Source organism: Pseudorca crassidens, chromosome 5 (genome assembly GCF_039906515.1).
Source record: "Pseudorca crassidens isolate mPseCra1 chromosome 5, mPseCra1.hap1, whole genome shotgun sequence".
Lineage (NCBI taxonomy): Eukaryota > Metazoa > Chordata > Mammalia > Artiodactyla > Delphinidae > Pseudorca > Pseudorca crassidens.
Window position 1 is genome coordinate 74083526 of NC_090300.1, and position 23335 is coordinate 74106860.

Below are 23335 nucleotides of genomic sequence, written 5' to 3' on the forward strand. Positions count from 1 at the left end.
AAGGCAAAAGCCAGACTATGAAAGGTTTATACACCAAGTAGAGGAATTTGGATTACCCTCCAGAGCCTCCGGGAAAGACAGTAGGAAAACCCAAAAGGAGAGTGATATGATTATTTTTGTGCTTGGAAAAAAAAATCTCTCTGGTTGTAGAGCAGATAATCAGAGGAGGCAGGAGTGACAGGAGACCTGGTGAACGGTTAAGAGACATTTTAGAGATTACATGGTCCACTCGTTATTTCTTCTGGATTAGGAAAACAGGATCCATAGCAGTCAGTTTTTAAAGACAAAAAGTTCATGAGGCTTTGATGAAAATTCCATGGATTAGTTTATGTTCTCTAACCATCATTTTCCTAAAAGGTCAAAATACCCAATATACAGAAGCATCAAATGAGTAGGGGGAAATAACCATCGTTACTCACCAGCTGTGTGACTTTGGGCCAGTTGGGTGACTTTAACCCTTTCCCCTACTGGAAAATGGACATGAAATGCCCTCCCTGATACCTCACACACTTCCTATAAAGATCATAGGAGGTGATGAATGGGAAAGCCCATACATACATACATATATACTAGAGGACTGGAAACACTCCTCTAGTCAGGTGAGAAGCTGAAGGCTATTGTGAAGTGCAGGCATTCAGCAAAGCATCTTGGCCCACAAAAAGAAATAAAATTCCAAGATCGTGTAAGAAATCTGAAGCTGACCAAGCCCATACCCAGTGCTAAAATCATGTGATTTTAAGTTAGTTTTAAAGGAATAAATAACTTTTAATTATAAAATAGACTAAAGTAAAACTATCACTCTTTAGGTTACCATACCAAAGAGCTCATATAGACAAATTCCCTGATCTCACCAGTGAAGAAACTGAAACCCAGGGAAAGAGTTTGACTTAATATTATAGCAGGTTAATGGTCAAGCCTGAACTAGAACCAATCATTCCTGACTTCTAGTCCAATAGTCACTTATAATAAACTGCATGAGTATGATAATGATGGGAAATAATGAGGAAGTTTTCTGTGTTTCCTAGAACCCTACAGTTGTGAGAAGGGCCTAGGATGGGGTGGGAGCCTATAAGAAAGAGAGGCAACCTCTCCAGCACACACCTCCCAGCCCAACTACTCTGAGGACAATTCTGGACTTTTTACAAAAGTTTTGAAAAATAAGATTCTCCTGTTGCCAAAAAATTATAATAAAAAATAAAATCACTACAGTGTCAGAATGTTCTCTTATTTTCTTTAAGTTTGGTATGAGCGAACTTGAAAAGTCCAAGTCAGTGAACACACATTAAAATCATACCTGTAAGTGGATACCCACACACTCATCTCTACCTCAGATTCCTGCATGTATATTGCCAAAGCAGTTTGGAAAGATGCATACAGCTTCTACCACTGCAAGCACAGGAGGACAGATCAGTGAGAAGGCACAGTTATTGACCAAACTGTTAAAGTGATAACACAAACAGGCTTCTTTAAAAGAAATAGAGCATGGGAGGAAAAGACTGTGTAGGTTTCTTTTTGCCTCCGTTATTAATCAATTTGCTTAAATTTCCATAAACGTTTCTGAGCTTCTCTGCCACCAGGCTGCTGCCAAGGAATCCATCAAGGCCACAGAAATATGCCGCCCAGGTACAAAGATGAAGTTTAGAACTCTTGGCACTAAAAAGAAGAGTTGGAAATGTTCCACGAGGAGTAGAGGTCTGGCCCTGATCCCCTGAGTTCCTTCACCCTTACCTCCCTTGCTCAACTCAATTTCAGTGCCCATTTCAAGAGCTCTTACTATGCGTCATATTCCGCTCAAGGCATGCTGGGAAATACAGAAAAAAATCAGGCATGGGCTAGAGCACAACACAAAAGGCAGTAAGAGGCATGCATGCATATGAGAGGTGCAGCTGCTGTGGTTTAGAGGAATGACTACTTCAAGTTGAAGGCTCTGGCTAGGAGAAGTGGATGTTTGAACCAGGCCTTGGTAGGAAAATGAGAATTAGAAAGGTAGTTTTTGTCCATGAAATGGGTAAATCTGGGTGATTCACCTCCCTGAACCTCCTGAGCATGGGGAGGTGTTCTCATCACTGATTTACTTTCTGCAGGTAACACGGTCACACCAGCAGGTCACCTAGAAGAGCCCCAGAAAGGGGGTAACCACAAAGGCTAGTGTGTTAGCAAGAAGAATGTAAAGAATGCTACTATGTTCACAGAATTACAGTAGACCTCCTGCATTCATAAAGACTACGTCCAGAGACCTTTCCAAATCACCCAATCCTTAAATCCAACTCATTCAAACGTCAATGCTGGGTGTTTTATGACTAGGCTCTCTCACTAAGTAATCACTCCTACCAGCTTTGCAGCCCAAGTAATTCACACTGATGCTCAGGATTTTTCATGCCCTATCTCATTTAGTCCCTAGAACAACCCAAGTGTCAGTTATTGTCCTCATGACAAATGATTAAATGCCATAATTATTACGTGACAATTACATAATAATTACATGACAAATTATCACATGCCATAGACTCTGGTCAGTTGCTTTGTAAATAATCAAAACCCCATGAAGGTCAAAAGTGTTGATGCCAAAATCTGGCCACTATAATCCACAGAAGGAAGAGGCTAAGCATTTGTGATACACACTTAGAAACTATACAATCCATCTAGAATTTCATTATTCATTGGCAAACACTTATATCTAATACATCTTACAAAAACAAAAATGATAAATATTCAATAAATGACTGTGAATAGTATGTTAGGATGAAATCTTGAGCCTGAAGACCTTGAATGAGGCTACTCTGTGATTAAAGGATAGTTGCTAATCTCTGAGCCTCCCTTTTCTTCAACTGTACAAAGGGGAAGGAGGCGCAGTAGATTTTGTGCTTTCCACTGCCAAAAATTTTAATGATAATAGTAATAAGAAATATGCAATTAGATGAATAAAAGTCCTCATTAAATGAGTATTCTCCAGTCTGTAAATCCTCCGAGATGCAAATGCTCTTCCAAGTTAAGCCTATAACCTGTTATTCAGCATTGGTTGAGAGACAGGACATTGAGGGGGGCATGCTTTTTTTAAAGGAGAAAATGGAGTCTAAGGAAAAAAGAGCTGTGGTGTGTCCAGCCTTAGGCATAAATGCAGAGGATAGAAGCCCGCTGAGGTGTGCAGTTACTGTCATACCAAGACAGTAGGGAAATATACACCAAGGACTTTGTAAGAACACTGTATCCTTTCTTAAGCTCTGCAACCTCCCCATGTCTTCATATCACCATCTGTCTACCAGTGTATTCAGTGGTTTTATCCTCAAAATGGACAGGGCCTGAGTACGTGTCTTTCGGAGCAGAAAGAAAAGGGTGAACCAGGAAAACTAGTATCATCCTGTATCCTAAGGGTAGAGTAAGCTGTAGGGGGAAATCAGTTGAGTTACTGAGGCCTGTGGACAGCCTGAGTGCTGGCAGGGCCTGGGATAGTCCTGGGGCAAAGCAACAGCAGGGTCCATCTGGGGTACACCAGGGCCCTTGACAACAATAATATGAATGGGTCTCGATCTGTAGAGCTCACATTAAATAGATTATTCTGACCTGCAAAGTAAGTAAGGGGAAAATATTTTTTAAAAAAGATTTCTTTTTTAGAGGGAAGGATTTATTATTTGCAGCCAGGAAGGAGAACACCAGGGATCTTTCCCAAAGCAGTGTCTTCCCTAAACAGTAAAACTGGAGAAACTTTAAGCTAAGGGTACATGCATATTCAGGGAGGGGCTTGAGCAGAGGACAACTCAGCACTGAACTGGGGCAAAAGTCAACAGACTCCCTTAAAAAAACTTTTTTAAGTGAGATTATTTAAGAGCCAGAATTTAAGATCATCTATATAGTGACATGAATGATAAAACCGAGAATCTTCACATTCATCATTTTACACGATGATCATATGATTCATTATGCAAACAGACATTTTTGAGAGTACAAGGAGATGCTATTAATTACCACCCCAAGACAATAGATATAAACAGGGACAGATGGTCTCTCTCTTCATCTTTGGTTTATCCACCATTTCAGCCAATCCATTTTCACAATCCTTAGAAGGGGACAGAATGGAGATTTTTATGCCGATTTTATAGATGAGGAATCTGATGCTCAGAGAGGCGAAGCATCTTGCCCAGTACACACAGATAGTAAGTTTATGCTACTTGCAAATGTATGCTCTGATAAAGCATACACACACATACAAAACATTAAAAAACAAATTAAGAATCTAAAGGTCATATGTGCCTATAAAATAGGTTACTAAAACGCTTGAAATTCAACCTTCCCCAGGTGTGCTTCACAGGCACTCACAGATGGCTAAGCAGATCAGTGGAAACAACTCAGGCCTGTGTAGTGTGGCTCACTATTTGCATCGGTTGTGAAGACTTGGTGACATCTAGCGCTGGCCATACTCCAAAAGGGTCCTAAACCCAGGCCATCATTTCAGGAGATCAGGCTTGTTCAGAATGACATAGCTGAGGTAATGCCAGACTGGAGAGGTTACACTTTTGACAAAGCCTGTTCATACAGAGAATGTAGAGGATGAGGAAGGCACTGCTGGGAACACATCAAACATTCACCAAACCAGAAGGTTGACAGTTCAAATAAAAGCATAAGCCAGTTCTTCCTCCCCTGTTGTGATAAGTGCTTGGAATTCTCTGTTAGGGCAGTCCCTGGCCCAGCTCACATCACCAGGAGCCAAAAGGCAAAGTATGATGCTAAAAACCAACATAAGACTTCTCGACAGGTTGGGAGAACTTCAGAGAGAGAGGTGCAAACTACTCCTAGAAGACCAGAGATAAAAGAAATCTAAGAGAACACCGCCAAACCCTCTCCTTATAGAAGCGGAAGATGCCCAGAGTCTACGTGTCTGAGTAAACTGCGAATTGGAGACAGAGCTGGCATCACCCCTCAGGCTTCCTGTTTCATGGTCCATGGCTCTCTCCATGTAATAGTATATGGGACTGAATCATAGTTGACTCATTATATGTGAGTGTATGGGTTGCACTGTGTTTCCCCAAAATTCATATGCTGCAGTCCTGACCCCCAGTACCTTAAAATATAACCGTATTTGTAGATAGGGTCTTTACAAAGGTAGTCAAGTTAAATGAGGTCATTAGGATGAGCCGTAATCCAATATAATTGGGGGAAATTTGGAGGCAGATGTGTGCAGGGAGAACACCATGTGAAGATGAAGGCAGAGATAGGATGAGGCCTCTACCCACCAAGGAACAGCAAAGATTGCCAACAAGTCACCAGAACCTTAGGGGGGAGTCACAGAATGGATTTTCTTTCACAGCCCTCAGAAGGAACCAACCCTGCTGACACCTTGATCTTGGACTTCTGGTCTCCAGAACTGTGAAACAATACATTTCTGTTGATTAAGCCACTCAGTTTATTATGTTTTGTTAGAGCAGCACTAGCAAACTAATACAATGTTTGGGTAGACACACAGTTTTCTCCAGTGTCTGATAAGCCCCTGGTCTGCAGCGTGGATTTGCTCGTTCCGTAGTGACAGCCTGTATTCCCTAGCGCACACACACATTACAGAGATGGCTTGATTTTGTGCAGATGAATAGCCCATTACCCCAACACACATACAAAAGATGGCATTCCAAACATGGCCTCTACTCCTTCCTTACCTTTCAAACTATAACCCTCCAGACAATCAGCACACACCTCCCTCAGCTTCCACACTGGGAATTGACTGAGCCTAGTTCTGTAGGCAAACCTGAGCCCAGCATCTATAATCTCTTGTGAACTTCAGGGCTGAGAAGACTTCACCCCTCCTCTCCACTCATCTCACCTCTGCAGAAGGCTAGGCCAGAGAGAAGCTCTGGAGGCTGTAGCAAGCAAACTCTACCACATGCAGTGATGCACTCAAAGCACTGGCCTGGGGCATTTTATACTTACACAAGGACAGAATTCCCTTCTCTTTAAGTTGTATTTCCAATTGCTTCAATGAATAATATTTTCTAACATTTTACTAGCTAGTTCAGTATATTGTTTTTCTCTTTGTCTTCTAACAGGAAGATGCAATGACTACAAAGAATAAGAAACTCTAAATCTGGAAATTGAAAAAAAACAGCCATTTGGTCTATGCCTGAGCAGAATGCCTTGGCACCAGTGGGGATGAAATGTGACCCTTCTCTGTATTTTTCAGTGCAAGCTGCCCCACCGCCCCACTCAGAGACCTGTGGGTGATGCAAAAGATAGCTTCTAGCATGTTTTCCATCTTACGCAGAGGTGGTACCACGAGTGGGCTGCCTGGCATTGGATGTTCTGAATTAGGCAATCCTAGCCTATAAGTTCGCAACAGACTGATTGAGAATCCATCAGCCAAAAGAGGAAACACTGGAATCATTTCCTGCTCAAGTAAGTCCTGGCATTGTATTCTTGACCAATACAAAGCAATTCCACTGAGCCAAGCTGGACTGACTGTCTAAATGCTTTCTAGAGCTACTCCACCACGAGTGAAATATCATCAGAACAGTTAAGCTATAGAGCACCCACTTATGGGTGTGTTATACAAGTTGCTATCACAATAGTTAATGACAAATAACATCTACAGAGGCCCTTACTATGTGTCAGGCTAGCTGTTTCAAATGCTTTTCATCAATTATTGTGTGCTAATCTTTACAAGCTTGTGAGGGAAATACTTTTATTGTTCCCCTTCATGGATGAGGGAACTGAGGCAGAGACAGAATGGTTAAGGAAATTGCTCAAATCTACACAGCTAGTAAAGGGCAGGTGCAGAACGTGAAGCCAGGCTGGTTGCAGAGCTCACACTTTAACCACCACTTTGACCTAGACTGCTTCTCGTACTGGTAGTCGCGATGGTTGCTGCAGCTGTCTCCCTCACCCACCCTAGCCCCAACCCCTGTTGTGAGCTCTTCTAGGTCAGGGACTATTCCTCTCTCAGCCTTGTCCTCTTATCCCCTGAATTTAATGATTATCCTTGAATGACTCAAACCCATCCGTGTCCCTGGACCCTAACCTAGAAACATTCTCTCCCTTCATTTACCTTTCTCAGTTCCTCTTAGATCATTTGCTAATTTCCGCCCTGTAGTTGGTAGCAGATCTTAAACCTCCCTCCTTTCCCCACAGTTCATATATGTGAAAAATTCATGACTGAGTCATGCCTGAAATTTCCTCAAAGCCCACCATATTCCCTGGCATTTAGTAAGGTCTTTTCCATAACCATTTATGACATAAATGAAAACAGGGCCAGTTCCATGGCATAATGCAGAATTCCAGGGCCTTCCTGAAAGGCAGCCTGACTTACATCCACTATAACAGGACCGTTGACAGTGCCCACTGGGGGAAAGGGAGGACGTGGAATTCATTCTAGAGCAGTGGTTCTCAAACTCGAGTATGCTTCAGAAACCCCTGGAGGGCTCACTAAACACAGACTGCTGGGCCCTTTCCTAGAGTTTCTGATTCAGGAGGTCTGGGGTGGGGTCTGAGATTTGTACTCTTAATAAGTTCCCTGGTGAGGCTAATGCTGCAGGACTGGTGGACCACCTTTGATCCCAGCTTTGGAGAATAGTAAGTATTTAAAATACAACAGAAAGAAGTAGAGAAAGCAGCAGCATCCTGGTAAAGTAAGGGTAGGGAGGAAATCAAAGAAGCATGGAAGGTCCGACTTGTATGGGTAACATGAGCAGCTGGGTAAGGCTGTGAGGTGTGAGATGTGCATGGTGGGGCCGGGGAAGATCAGCAGAGAATGTGGGCTTGACTCGGAAGATAAACAGTCCGGCTCCATCGTCAGATCACAAAGAGATTTGGATAAAGCTTCTCAAACGAGGAAGCCCTAGCTCTCACCCCTAACACTACCACCACACCCAAGGATCAGACCTAAAAACAAACATCTAATTGTTCTAAAGCTTCTAAACCACTACAGCTACTGTGTGTGGCTTCTCCCTATAGCTGTGCAATATCGGGAGTCCAGCTGCACTGGCAATGGGGCTTCAGACTTGGAGGCCAGGAGGTTGTTCCAAGTGGCAGGGCAGGGGAGAGTAATGTTTCCTGAAATGGAGGAGCGTAAAATTCTCTCTTCCATCCTCTCTGCCACCAGGTGAACGTGTGCTAGTAAAACTTCACAGTTTAAAAGACGGAAATAACAAAAACAAACCTTTTCTTTTGCTCCTGGGTTGGCACAAGATTTCCAGACTATGGGCTGCTTTTATTAATAGAAAAATTAGCTTACCCCACGTATCCTATTCCCTCAATGCTAAGAAAGCAGTTTTTAAAAGGCAGAAGCAGAAGCAAGTGAGGGGTTCTGCGGGACCCTCAGCAAAATCTAGAAGTGTCACTGCTTCAAACCTTTGCAACAAAGAATTAGAGGTAGTGGGAGCAATTAAAGACTCACGCCATAGCCATGGGCCAAACAGGACTGGAAGGGTGATGCTTGCTGCAAAAGGAGATGGTGTGAAAGAGACAGGAGACTCTTGCCCAGGGCCCAGGGTGATGAGGTAAAAGGAGCTTGAGGGGCTACACCGAAACACATTCAGGCGGTAAAGCAGGAGGTCGTGGCCTTTGGTTGGGAGGTAATGGCAGGAAAATGAAATGAAGAAATTATTAAAATGAAGAAGCTACTGCAGGGGTTATTTGGGTCATTACATGGTGAAAGCCAAAGAGGTTAGAGAGTGAGGTGAGTTCTGATGCAGACAGAAAACTCAGCAACAGAAAAGACGGACAACTGCACAGCAGGAAACCCAGCCGGGGACGTGAGAGGCATCAGAACAGCCCAGACAGACAAGCTCGGGTTCACAATGTGACTTGCTTCTTCTCCTTTAACTACAGCGTGCACATCTATAAATGAATGGATTCTTTTCAATTTGCTCTGAGGGTCTCTCCACTCTCAAGTATATGAGAAAGCACCTTCTTGCAGTCAGTCCACAAAAAACATAAGAACGTACTGTTTACCAGGTAGTTCGGTGCCAGACACATAATAAAAAACAAAACTGACCCTATGAGGAGCTGCCAGAACTACAGAACTACGGGGAGATTTGGAGCCTGCCCTAAATTAGGCTAAATAATTTATTTACATAAAGTTATTTAATAAGGGCCTGGTGCTGGATGCAGCTGACCAAGTCCTCAAGTTGTTCTGATGTTCAGCAACGTGGCTCAGGGATGACTTGTAAGCAGCGCATCCATTCAGTACGGTTCCTGACTGCAAGCCAGGTGGCTCAGTACAATACGGAGCACAGAATTTGCACTTTATTGTAAAATGGTAGAGGGGAGAAGGGGCACTGCCAGAGAAGGGAGGCCAGTGAGGCATCGAGCAATGGAGACAAAAGATGATGAGTGTCTGAACTGAGACAGTAAAATTAGAGGGACATCATCATATCACTAGAGATGATAAAAGGGAACAGGGAATGTGACTAGGTGAGGAAAGGGGGGTCCTGAGGATAACTCTTAAGTTTCTGCTGTGAGTACCTGGCAGACTGTGGTGCCATTTGGCAAGTCGAGAAAACAGGGGAAGGGGAGTGACTGGGGAGAAAATAAAGAGCTCAGTCTGGGCCAGTAGAGCTTGAGGTGCTTTGACTCTGAAGTTCAGGAGAAAGTTCTGGCCTGGAGACATACGAGTCACAGGAATATAGGAGGCGGTTGAAGACAGGGAGTAGATGGTATCCTCAAAAGAGAGGGCCTAAACTGAGGTGGTGAGTGTCAGAATTGAACTGCACTATTGCATATGATAAACCTACTAAACTATACTGGACAACAGTTATAGTTTGCACATGTCCTTAAACAAATGATTGGATCCCAAACACCTACAAGCGCTCCCTGACTTACAGAAGGTGGTGCGCTGTGGCAGCAGCTGGAGTGTTAGGTGATTTCAAGAGACTTGATACTGCCATCACTTTAAAACCATGGTTCTTATGCTGGTGTGATGAATGACATGAAAAACCGTTCCGAGATTTCAGAGAGGACACACTAGTCTGCACCGGCACCTCCTAACAGGGCTTAAAAAAGAAACACTTTCCTGCTATATTAAGCAGTTGTTACAAAGTTGGAAAAAAAATTTTGGGGGGGCAGCTGCCATCATTCAGGTGGTGACTACAGCCCTGCCTAATATATCATCTCTTTAACCACTACTCTGTGGGGCTTATTTTTATCATTCTCAAGCAATTCAAATGTTGGTCATCCCGAAAATTCATTCCTTTTTTTTCCTTCCTACAGGCACAGGGAACCAAATTGAAATCACTGACACAACTGAGCCAAAACAGATTTAAGAATATCTTTTTGTTCTAATGCAAACTCAGTCTCTAAGCTCCTGTGAAGGTCTAAACATCAGTGAATTGATCACAACCAGCAGGAAAAAAATGAGAATCTGTCATTCTTTTGGGAAATGTCAAATTAAGTTCTAGATCTATTCCCACCTTCCATGACACCACAGAAGACCACGGTCCCACCTCCATGGTTGAATGGTCTGAATGTTTGTGTCCCTTCCAGAATTCATATGTTGAAGCCCTAACCCTCAAATGATGGTATTTGGAGGTAGGACCTTTGGGAGATAATTGGGTTTAGAAGAGGTTATGAGGGTGGGGCCCTCACAATGGGATTACTGTTCTTATAAGAAAAAAAGAGATTCATTCTCTCCCTCTGCTTCTCTCCCTCTCTTCATGCTCTTACACTGAGGAAAGACCCCGTGAGCACACAGTGAGAAGGTGGTGGCTGTCTGCAAGCCAGGAAGCAGGGCTTCATGGGAACCAAATCTTGTGGCATCCTTATCTTAGACTTCCCAGCCGCCAGAACTGTGAGAAATAAATGTCTATTGTTTTCGAAGCCACCCAGCTTATGGAATTTTGTTAAGGCAGCCCAAGTTAAGACGACGGTACTCAAATTGCATTGCTCTACAAGTTGCACTGGAGGTGCTTGCTCTCAGTGTAACAGCTGGGAATCCTCTCCCAGAGATTCTGAACCAGTAGATCCAGGGTGGGTCCCATATAACTGCATGTTTCAACCCTTCCAGGTAATCCCAACCCAGGCGATCTGTACACTAATAAACACTTTCTCTTGCTTCTCCCCATAGGTCACCACTGGCCGGGCACCAGCACCTGCTGTCCACAGCTGTGTTTCTGAAGCTAAAATGGTAACACACATCAGATCCACCAGAAGATCTGTGGTATAATGTTAGTGAGCAATGAGTAATCATCACGGGTGATTTGGTATAAAAACTGATCAAAGACTCCTCGACTCTGCACATGCCAATCAAGACCAACTGATCAGGGTTTGTTTTTTCGTTTGGAAAAAGGTCAAGCAGCTGCCTGTTTGCTTTTTTTCTCTCCAGGGCCATTTTAGGAAGTTCATCTGCTCTAAACAGCTGCTCACAAATAGAATTGATCCTTGCAGGAAAAAGATGGTGGGACCACACTCCAGAGGTGACGTATGTTAAACTCTTTTCCATTTTTTGCTTTCCTTTGATGGAAAAGAAAATATAAAAAGTAGTTTCTTCTTTCAGTAATTCAAAATCAGGGTAAAAAAGAGTATCTTGACATTTTGACAATAATCAGATTTCTATTCAGTGTTATGATCATGTTGATCTCTTTTTAGTCAGTGTCATAACATACATTTTTATAGCACTTTCAACATGAATCAAAGAACTCACTTCCCTTATTTAGTCAACATTTTGCAACTTACAAAGTTAACTTACATCTTGCATAGGCTTCATGATAATCTTCAAAGAGACAAGGCATATAATACTACCCCAGGGCAGACAGTATTAAATCCAGACATGGGCAAAGTTCCAATCTGAACTCCCCTACTTACTTGTTGTGTGGTCTTGGGCAAGTTAACTGCCCTGTGCCTCAGTTTATCTATGGAATGAAGATAACAGTGCCCACCTCATAGTGTTGTTATGAAGATTAACAAATTAATATCTCTAAAGTGCCTGGTACATAATAAGCACTATGAAAATATCTGTGAAATAAAATTAAATTCAACAAGCATTTGAGTGTTGACATGTCAGCTCCTGAATGCGGACATGGAGACGAGAGATTTACATCACAGTTGCTGTCCTCAAGGAGCTCCCAGAGGAGTGCTGAGAGGGAGGCAGATATTCCACAAACCTAAGATGACTTCTCAGGTACCGTGAGAGGATAGTGGGAGTACACTGGACTGGGGGAGAGGAGGAAGAAGATGGGAGCAGATACCAGCACACAACAGAGCATTAAATGATAAGCAAAAAATTAGCCAGGTAAACTGGAGAGATGTGAGAGGGAGAGGGTAGGTTTTCCGGCCAAGGGTACAATATGTGTGGATAATAATAATAGTGCCATATCTTTAGTGTCTATCATATACAAGGACTGTGTTAAGTAATTTACCCACGTTTTTACTGAATCCTGACAAGAGCACTTCGAGGCTGGCCTCACTGTTATCATTTTTGAAATTACCAACTTGAGACTTCGGAAGGCTTATAGTATATTTTCCGAGAATTTACAGTAACTGGCAGAGCCCCCATCTGTCTCTCCAAGACTGGAGCTGCCCAGGCTGTTTCTCAGACACGATCGGGGATTTTGTGAAGAAAGGAGAGAGTTAAGGAAGGAACTAGAAAGAGATGGCAGGTAAAGAGGGCTTTTCACATGCTGCTGCTGCTGTGTTTCTAAGCAGGGTAGACTTGAGCAGGTTGATAAGCTAAGGCAGTAGCGAACGGGGATGAAAATACCAGAGACTTGGGGGTATGGTGCTGATGCAGCACAAGCCACAGAAGGTAATGAGATCCAGGGTAAAAGCTGACCAGCTCAGAATGGAGGGAGAGCCAAGTCTTGTTCTGAACATGCACAGATAGAGGCAAGTTCATATATGATGAAAGGCTTTGGAAAGTTGAGATTCAGACCAAAACGTAGGCCCTTCTCAGTCAGGAAAGTGGAGAAGTCAGTGAAGTCAGTGGAAGAAACCCCCTTGCTCCCTCTTTCCCACTCCCCCAACAAAGCACCCAGGGCAAGCACCCACCATTCCCCTTTGCCCACCACATGCCCAGGAACTCTGACAGTGGCGCAGCTGTTTATTAAAGTATTGACTCCCATTTGTTCTTCTCCTTTGCCTTTGCTACTTGAAGTAGGTCACTTAAGGTAGTGCTTCCTCCACTCAAGGATTTTTCCAGTGAGGAAAACAGAAGATATCTAAAGACCAGAGCTCTTGAAAAAGAATGAAGTCATTGAGGGGACCATGAAAGGGGTCTCTTAAGAACATCTAGATGGGGGCAAAAATTTCCCTTGGAACTAAAAACCTGTCCAGCAGAGTGCTGAGGGGAAGCAGGGCAGAGGCGAGCAGCAGTGCTCTGGGGAGTGATGGCTGCATGGGGAGCCCAACCCCAGGCAAAGAATAGTTCTTGGGAGGAGTAAAGACGCTCATGTCCCAAGCATGGCACACACTCCAGGACAGTGGTCAATAACTGCAAACGCTCTGAGGCTCATAAGATCCAGGCAGCACCTTGACTCTACCTGCTAGGAGGGGAATAGGGCCCAATAATAAATTTACCACCATGGAGAGGGAAAGAAACTCTTTAGGTCAATTTAATTGAAAGAAAGATTTAGGTCAATTTAATTGAAAGAATTAATTGAAAGAAAGTGAAAGCATATTTCTTTTGCCTCTGAGTTCATAGGTTACAAGTCATAGTCAATGCATTGTTCATCTGCTGCTCCAGATACAAACCTAGCATTTTCATCTGTGTCTCTGTACACACTGCCCCACCCCCCATGAAGTTCCGTACTCTGGAGACTCTGAAGGTGCAAAGCCTACCCGTCTGTCATGAAAGAACTCAAATGTCACCTCCTAGGTTGAGCCTTTTTAGGGTGGAGGAAGGAGTGTCCCTTTGTCACCCATCACAGTTTGTCCTATACACATATGTACATTCTATTAACCTGCAGGCTCTTAGAGAGGATCTCATTCATTACTGAGCCCTTCCTACCACATGCTATGGTGACCGTCATGCACACAGTAGGTTCACACTAAATATAAAATTTTTCACTGAACTAATTAATAAAATATGAAGATTCACTGTGCGGTTAGTGAGCTTCAGTTACTTTGAGAATTTCAGCTAAGGATCTATGAGTCACATCTTTAAAATTCTGTTAGAACTTTTCCTCACCCAAAGCATGACTCCTGTAGATGAAGTACTGTTTACTAATAGACTCAGTTTTGCCTACCTGTTGGGTCCATTAGTCAGCAAAGGATGAAGCACTCACTTTCTGCGTGTAATGTAAGTGACTTCTAGGCATAGTTTTGCAGCCTTAAAACGGGAATACTATTTTCAAGACTGCAGTAAGCTACGGTGAATGGTGGACTGGGAAGTTCTCTGCAGACATGAGGGCTTCATACACGTGTTTTTCGGTGGTACTGAACCAGATGTCATCTGCCATCCTATAACTGTGAGCAAGAGGGGAAAAACCCAGTCGTACCCATCAGCATGTCCCAGCTGCATTCCCTCAGTTGCCTTGTTCTGAATTTGCACCCCTCTCTTTCAAAGCTGGAAAGGTTTTGTAGAGAAGCCTAGTGCAAGTGATGAATGCCAGCAGTTCTTATCAGACTCACTCATTATTGGCTCCTTGTGAGCAATGCTGCAGAGCTTTTCAGGGTGTTTGCATTTCTAGAACCAGCAAGCAGATGAGGGAGGGCCCAGGGCAGCTGATGGAGAGAATGAGGGAAGGCGATAGCCTAGCTTCAGAGAAAAAGGGTTGCCTTTCCTTTGAAGCTAGTACATCACAGGTAAGCCGCCAAGGATCATGGAGAGGGAAGAAGTGAGTGCAGCAGAGAGATTGCTGCACCAGGAGACACAAAGCCTGGGTATGAGGTCTCCCCTTCACTATTACTGAAGTGGGTGACCCTGCCTCAGTCACCCAACCATGCCGCTCCTCCACTTCCTTACTGTTACAGGGAGAAATGACTGCTCTATGGACCACAGAGCAAAGCTTCTTAAACTTTAAAGGACTAGGGTCTTAGTAAATGCAAATTCTAGCCTAGAAGGTCTGGATGGGGCATTTCTAACAAGATTTTGAGTGACACAGAGCTGCTGGTTTGCAGACATCATTTCGATAACAAAGTTATAGAGAATTACAGAGAAGACAGTGAGGTAAAGGCTAGGAAAATGCTTTATAAACTAGTATACTGAATAAAGTTATTATGATTAACAATAACAGAAACAGTAACAACAGAAATGCTTTCGCTGGGTCTACTTCAGTACAGCATTTCCTAGGGGCGCTTGCACCCCACCCTACCCTGAAGATCTGAACCTGTTTTTAAGGGCTTCCCGGCTCTCTCTGACCTCTCAGTGTGGTTGGTTCCAGCCCAAGGGCTGACTTCTCCTTCTGACGGAAGCAGTCAGATTAGCTTTTTCCAGAAGGCAGCAGGCTAATGCAGTGATTTAGCAATGCAATGAATCCCCAAAGGTTACTTGCGGGGGCTCTGAGGAACCTTGTGGAAAAACACACAGTTCCTTTAAAAATGAAACTCAGTCTGGCTCTCCAGCAGTTCTTCAGAGGTCTCCACTGGACTTGCATTGCTCTCGGAAACAGGATAGAGAGAATTCCACCTCTTGCAAACTCGCTTGCATTTCTGTCTCTCCTACCAGGAAGACAAGGCTCTTCCAACATCAGAAGAGATGTTCACATTTTCTACTGGGAAATTATCTATACCGTCCCAAATTTCTGGTATACAAGGGCATTCACAAGCAGGTCAACTCCCAGCCCCAGCTCAGAAATCCAGAACACTCACTGTTAACACGGCAGACTCAGGTGTTGGTTGTCTGAAGAAGCTGGTGATGGTGGAAAGCACCCAACATTAGGGAAAGTGTGTGCTGGCTAGTCCCAGGGGTGTCCTCTTGCACACCTGAGATGTGTCTGTGATGGAAGCCACCAGCAGGAGAAATGAGGCAGGAGGATAGAGATGTACAGTGGTCTCACCAAACCTCACCTCCGACTTTCTCTCCTGACTTCACAGCCTTCTTGCTCTCAGCACACCTGCCAGGCACACTCCCACAGACAGCATCTGCACTGGCTGTTCCCTCCACCTGGAATGCTGTTCCCCCCAAATGGGCGGGTCCTTGCTTGCTCATTGCCTGATCCCTTACCTAGTCCAGATCCTTGACCAAATGTCACCTCTTCAGTGAGGACTTCCATGACCCACCTACCTAAAATTCTAAATGAACCCCTGCATTGCCTCCTAGAATTCCCTACTCACCTCTCCAGCTCATTTTTTCATGGTACATTATACTATCTGACATAAAATGTTTTACTTGTTTGGTTGTTTCTCCTCCACAACAGAAGACAAATGCCATGAAGTCAGAAAATTTTGTTGGTTTTCTTCACTTTCTTGTGTAGACCAGTGCTTAGCACACAATAGGTCCCAAGAAATATTAATGAATAAATCTTTTAATCAATTACCTAATTAATTAATAACGGGGTTACTAAAGTCTTGAATTTCAGGCAATGTGGCTGCTCATCACAACTATATGAATTTTTCTAACAAAACTGTTTACTTAAAAATTTAGTGTTCCACAATTTTTCTTTCAGTTTTAAGCTTTACCTATTAACTTTCTACCATAAAATATAAGGAATCAGTTTTCACAGCACCCTCCTCCACCCCAACTACACACAGATGCACACTTCCCATCCATATTGAGTTGATACTCAATATAGCTGTATCATAATTTTGGTTAAATTAACATTTTATGTTCACTTTTTTATGACTACGTAAATATTCATAGCAGAGTTATGTGGTATATTGTGGTTTCTATTTCCATTTTTCTTTTCTTTCACAACTTTTTGTTTCCTTAGTGTTAGATTTTTGTTATTGGTTGGTCAGTTGATTCGTTTTCTAGTTTTCTATGTACTCGATCATGAATTAAGTCCCTTACCTCCTCTCCTCCAGTTCTGTAAATCTTTTCCTAATAAAATTAAACATGTCAGAAAAAAAAAAAAAATAGTGTTCCGGACTGGGAGATCAAAAAAAAAAAAAACAGTTGGTATATCTAAATTCTGTTTATGGTCTGCGGCTATGTAGCTATATAAATTTATATAGGCCACTCTCCTAGTCTCAGTCTCTACCATAAAATGTAGGAATTACACCAGATTCTTAAGTCTCTTCCAAACACCAACCTGATATAATACTAAAAGTAAGAGTAGCAGGGTTTCATACACAGCAATAACAACAAAAAGATTTACCGAGTATTAACTGTGTGTAGGACACTATCCTTGAGACTCAAAGGCCATAAAGGTGGCCAAACATAGATTTTGGCTCCAATATAGCTTACTTACTACCAAGAGCAAGAAGAGAAAAGACAAAAATTTAATGAAAATTTAAATATTAATCCAAAAGATAGATTAGATTCCTACATTGAGCAGGAATGATGAATTCTGATATTCCTGCCAGCTCTATAATTGACCTTTGGTTCTCTGGAGATTTGAAAGGGTTAGATACTTACCAAAGACGGTCAAATAGCAACAGAGAGCTTACTATTTTTTTATCTTATCCCAAAAGGTGATTATCACTCCTATTTTTCAAAGAGAAACCACACAACCCTGGTGAGAAGTTGTCAACAGCCCCTCAGCCTCTCCAAGTGCTCATCAGACTGTTCTCCTTTTTAAATATTAGCTCCTTTGTCCCTTTCAGGAAAACTCTCTTCCGTTAATGCTATTAAGAGAATTACGTGTGATGAGATGTCTTCCCTCATCCTGTCTAAAGATGTGTATGACAACTTTGTCTTAAGTCCTTAAAAAGCTGCCATCACATTTCCCAAGGAGGACACAGAACACACTAGGTAGCTTTCAAATGCTTTTTTCTTCTCATTTCTGGTTCCAAATCTCACCAAATACCAGCCACATCTTTTTTTCTGGATTCAGGTTTTACATCTGCCAGATGAGAAGCTAGGCAAAACAGCATCCATGCCCTTTCCAACTCTAGTATTTTGCTGTACTTAGTGTTTTCCACAACAAGGAAATCTGTTTGGACCTCTCTGCCCTTGCCTTTCCTACACAATTTGAAGTCACGGAAAAGGAGTAAGTCAGCGGTAAGTCATGTATCTTGGAAAGCAATACCTTCTGGGACACTAACATTACTGCTGGGTATGAAAAATTCCAAGTAGTAACTGTTCAGTTGTGATGGGGTGCAAGATACCCACTCCTACACATTTATTTCTAACTCTTGAGAGAAGAGCACAATGATCTAGAACATAAAAATTCCATAATTTCTAACTGCGAATTGTCTATAATCAACAAATCTATTTGTCCTTGGCCACACTGGCAGAAAGCCACAGATCTAAGAGAATAAGCCATTACCTGCAACGCTTGGAAAGAGGTACACTTCCCAGTTTATACTGAGCTTGACCTTCCACCCCGATCATTACTTTAATTTTGTGTAGTGACCAATCAAATCCACTGCACATTAGTTTACGAAGTCAGGTACTCAGAGGCAGGGCAGAGGGATGGAAAAGCCCTGCCGGAAGAGTCAATAGCCCTTCCTGCAAGCTCTCTCTCCACTGCTCTCTCTGAGCTTCTGGTTCCTCAGTTGTAGGATGAGGCGTTGGTGAGACAATTCCCAGGTCTTCTGAGTCAGTCATTTCATTGTACGTAATCATTTTCATTGCAAAAGAAATTTGTTTGAATCTCTCTGCCCCAAAGGTAACAACAGAACTTAAAAATAACTTGTGAGATCATTTTATTCAGAACAAGAAGAGATCACTTAAAAACTCCGATGGTCATCTATTCTTGTTTTAAAAGGTGAACTAAGACTCAGCATAAGTCCCTCCTTGCTGAATTCCTGCTATGCTCCCTCACCACTAACAAAGACCAAAACCTCTCTGCGCTGGAAGGGGAAACTACAATGCTCCTCATAAAATCACTTAGAAGCCTGAGTGTGGTAATTAGCTCATCTCCTGAGCTCTCCCTTCTTCAGGTTAAGCAACTTTAATTCCTTAACCTATCATTAAAGTGCTCATTTTACAGGCATACTCTATTTTTACTAGGTTCTTCTAAACTGCAGAGTCCAAAAATGGACACAAAGCTTTAAAAACATCTAAATAATATAGACTATAACCAAAGATCACATTCACATACCCAGAAAATTATGTGTCTTTAAATAAATTGTAGCCACAGTTACTGAAGTTTAAGATTTGCTATATTTAATGTGCTCAGATAAAATAAAATTAGAATTTTATTTTGCAATGAAACAAACCTAAATAAAGCCCTGTAGCATCATAATAAAAAGACACATTTCCTCTTTCAAAAGATTTGTCACTGAAAATGAGGCAGCGATGAAGCAATGACTTCTCAGCACCGTATTTCCTTGTTTTATGAGTGGAAGTCACTTACCATATTCGAGTAGATACATCATTAAAAGCATTTAGTGTCACAAAAGAGTCACGTTTCTTCGAATATCAGCATTGCATAGTTCTAACAATTTTGGATACAGCATTAATTATTTTAGAAGACGTTCATGGAAAAATACTGTGTGAATGGCAAAAAGGAGATGGAGGCCGCTTTAGGAATCTTTAATATCAAATGAAGGTATACTTGCTGCAATCTTTAAACAGACCCTGGGCTGTGATGTGGTGGCGAAAACCTGGTCCAGGAGACCACGATTATAGTCCTGATTTTGTACTTGGGCAGGACACTTCTTCTGTGAAAATAACTTTTTGTGTGTGTGGAAAAAGGGCATATTGTTTTATCTAACAAGTTAGGTAATTGAACTGAGGTTTCTTCTAGCTTTGTGATCATAAACCAATGTACTATAAGTATTAGATAAATTCACCTGAAAAATAGACATGGAATTAAATGCATTATTTAAGTTGGGGCATTTCTTATAGCCTTCTCATTTAAAAAAGGGATAGTTAATAGGATGATATGCAGGCTCAAATATAAAAAATAGTCCATGTCACCTTGGGCAAAACTCTCAGAAATTTACGAGTTGATTATAGGCACCCACCTTCGTTTTTAAAATAACAATACGTCTTATTGGTATTTTCTCTACATTGCTTGTGCCTCAGAGGTTTCAGGGATTACAAACTGATTTCCAAAAGACAGTATCTTGCTCTATACCTGTCAGAGTCCGTGCTTTATTTAAACAGGATAGTATATGGGAAAACATTTACAATCTGTAAAGCATTTTAAAGATGCTATATTTTTTACCTTCCTTCCATCTCCCCAGCAAAATTAATCTCTCCTTATCCTGTACTATTGGAACTTTGTTTCACCTCTCTTATAAATTCTTAATCCATGCTCTTTTCTACACTAGATCAACCATCCCTTCTAATAGGAATTATCTTACTCACCTGAGCATCTATAGGGCTTAGCATAGTGAGATTTGTAACAAATACTCAATAATTTTTTGACGAAATAAAGAATTAAAGTTACTAGAGAATATATTACAAAATGTGCTTTAGGTGTCATAGCCATAATTTCTTATACAGAATTTCATCTGTTTTTAGTACTTAGCCTCCTTTTTAAATATACACATTCCTCCCAGAGAAAACAGAAAAATTCAGTGGATAGCAGAGTCCGTTAGTTCCTTTTCAGTGTTTGAAGGATTAAGTCTTGGCGTCTTCTTTAAAATAATTCCTTAAAATCATGTATTCAAAATGTATTATTTGGGGGAGGGGCAGTATCAGGAGTAGGGGAGTGGGAGGTACAAACTAGGCTCAAGGATGTACTATATAACACAAGGAATATAGCTAATATTTTTTAATAACTGTACATGGAAGGTAACCTTTAAAAATTGTATAAAAATAAAATTTTTTTAAATCAAATATATAAAGTATGATTGGACTAATGTTAATGAAAAAATGCATGTTATAAGAAATCAAAGCTACATGGATGTGAAGGAATTCGGAAGCAATACTAGGAGTGACTGTCTTTAAGTGTATGCTGCAATTTTCCCTATAACTTTAAACTTTCGTATGAAGAACATAAATTTCCATCAAGAAAAAAACATAAAATCAAAAAAATGAAACATAAAATCAGAAATATATATATATATATTATTTGGGCACATAATTGGTAAGACTTCTGATTCAGTAATCTAAACATAATGACACCCTTAAATAAATAATAATCTCTTGTCAGCTAGACTCATAAAACATTAGATTTTTTTTTTTAAGTGGAAGAGAATCTCTATATCATCATTTCTTTAGCCCACCTCATATTACCAATGACGCAACAGAAGCGCAGGAGGTAAAGTGACTTTGCCAAGGTCACATCAAGTCAGTGAGTGAGTGCTGAGCAGCACCAGGATAGACTCCAGATCACCCGACTCCTAGCCCAGTGCTGTTTCCTTCCTGCCTGTCCTCTCTGATTTATTCATCCAGAACTAACTGATCAAGCAGAAACAATTGGGAATAGTCAGACCTCTATTAATAACAATTTGCTTTTATATAGTACCATATAGTTTACAAAGCACTTTCCATATACTCTCTCTCCTTGATTCCTTCCCAAAACCCCAGAGAGCAGACAATTTACCACCATTTACAATAAACTAAGGCCTAGAAAGGTAAAGTGATATATCCAAGGTCACAGAGCCAAATTTGAACCCTGACTTTCTCACTATGAATTTAAGTCTGTGTACATAAATCCACAGCAACCTCTCTTTCAGAGATACAAAGAAAAAAATTCTTCCACCATAACCCTCATTTGCATCCTATTAAGCCAAGATTCTAAGGGGACTGCCCCAGTAACTTTGTGAAGGGTTTATAAGTAGAAAGGCTGACTTTGAAAGAACTTTAACCAGATGCATAAACTATGCAAAAGTAATAGATGAATTGAGAAAAAGAGCAGGACAGCCACCGAAATGCAGGTCCAGCAAATTGATTTAGACACCAACGACAAGAAAGGTCTTCATTATCTACTCATTGCAGCCCCCACTTTTGAGCTGAGGGAACTAAAACACCTCTATCTCCCAACCCTAAAATGTAGAAATCCCAGGGTTTCTTGAAGAACAAAAGTTATGATAGTCATGACTCTGGAAATGCCACCCCTTTGCACTGATACAGCAGTCTTTTTGTTGGCACTCACCAAAGGTCCTGAGCAGTACAGTCTGTTCCCCAGAGTCGCTGGGGTCAGAGATGTATCTAAAGACAAGAATTAGGATGTGAGGTGTGCAGAGCAGTCTTCACATGAGCGGACAGGGAGTGGAGCATCCAGTCTCTGATGGGAGTGAAGAGGACCAGGAGACTGGGGACAAGGCACATGCACAGATGATGATGAAGGATCACGCCACTCCCCATGGGACAGGATGAGAACAACACAGAAGAGACTGTTTTGTTTCTCATTTTCAGAAACAGGAGAGAAATTGCTTCTAACAAGAAGGAGGAGGAGGAAGTTTTCACGCCTAGCCAGATTTCATAGGGAGGAAGATCAATAGTTCTCTTCCATGGGCAACAAGAAGTTAAGTCACAGTGAATACGGTCCATTATTTAGAGAGCTATATTTGAGCTCAGGGTGAGATCTGAGAGCTGTTCAAACAAGAAGAAAAGGTAAGTGGAGGCTGTGTACTACATGTGTGTCAACCCCGAGTCTTTAGCTACTTTATACCCAAGGATATAATGAAAAGTGCTACGAAAACCAAACAAGTAAATATTATTATACATCAAGCACCTTATATTTTATTCACTCAATTAAGTTTCTTTTGTTAATTGAAATGACCTTAATATGGCCAAGTTACTGGGATCACAAAGAAGACATAGTCTTTGCCTTCATGATGCTCATAGCCTAGAAGACAAGCCTGACATGCAATCAAGGAACCATGTATACTATAGCAGCGGTCCCCAACCTTTTGGTAGCAGGGACCAGTTTCACAGAAGACAATTTTTCCACGGATAGGGGCGGGGGGTGGGGGGTTGGGGACAGGATGGTTCAGGTGGTAATGCGAGCGATGGGGAGCAATGGGGAGCAGATGAAACTTCGCTTGCTTACCGCTCACCTCCTGCTGTGTGGCCCGGTTCCTAACACGCCGCAGAGCTGTACCGGTCCGCAGCCCAGGGGGTTGGGGACCCTTGTACTATAGTGAAGAAAGAAATCAACATGGCAGGAGAGTTCAAAGGGCCGGAGGACAGAAAGACTTTTCTCAGCAGAGAAGGACCAAGAAAATCTTTAGTAAGAAAATTATAATCTCATTACTTGTGGATATAAAAAGTTAATGTACTTGGGGAAGATATTAAGAGATTTCAAGTTGTGTTTTGCTTTTAACAAATAATGTAATTATTGCTAGTATTTTATTACTGATGAAGAACTGACTATTGAACAATATGTTATTTATAGTTCCTAGCTTCCCCATAATATACCATTTGCTAATAGTTAATTAAGTCATGAAACCATAAATTTAACAGAACACATTACATTCT

General features: G+C 41.7%; 1 protein-coding gene across 1 annotated transcript in view; it reads right to left on the reverse strand.

Annotated features, from left to right (window-relative positions):
* Positions 1–23335, reverse strand: part of FGF12 (fibroblast growth factor 12) — a 566085-nt gene that overhangs the window by 526818 nt on the left and 15932 nt on the right. The window lies entirely within an intron of this gene.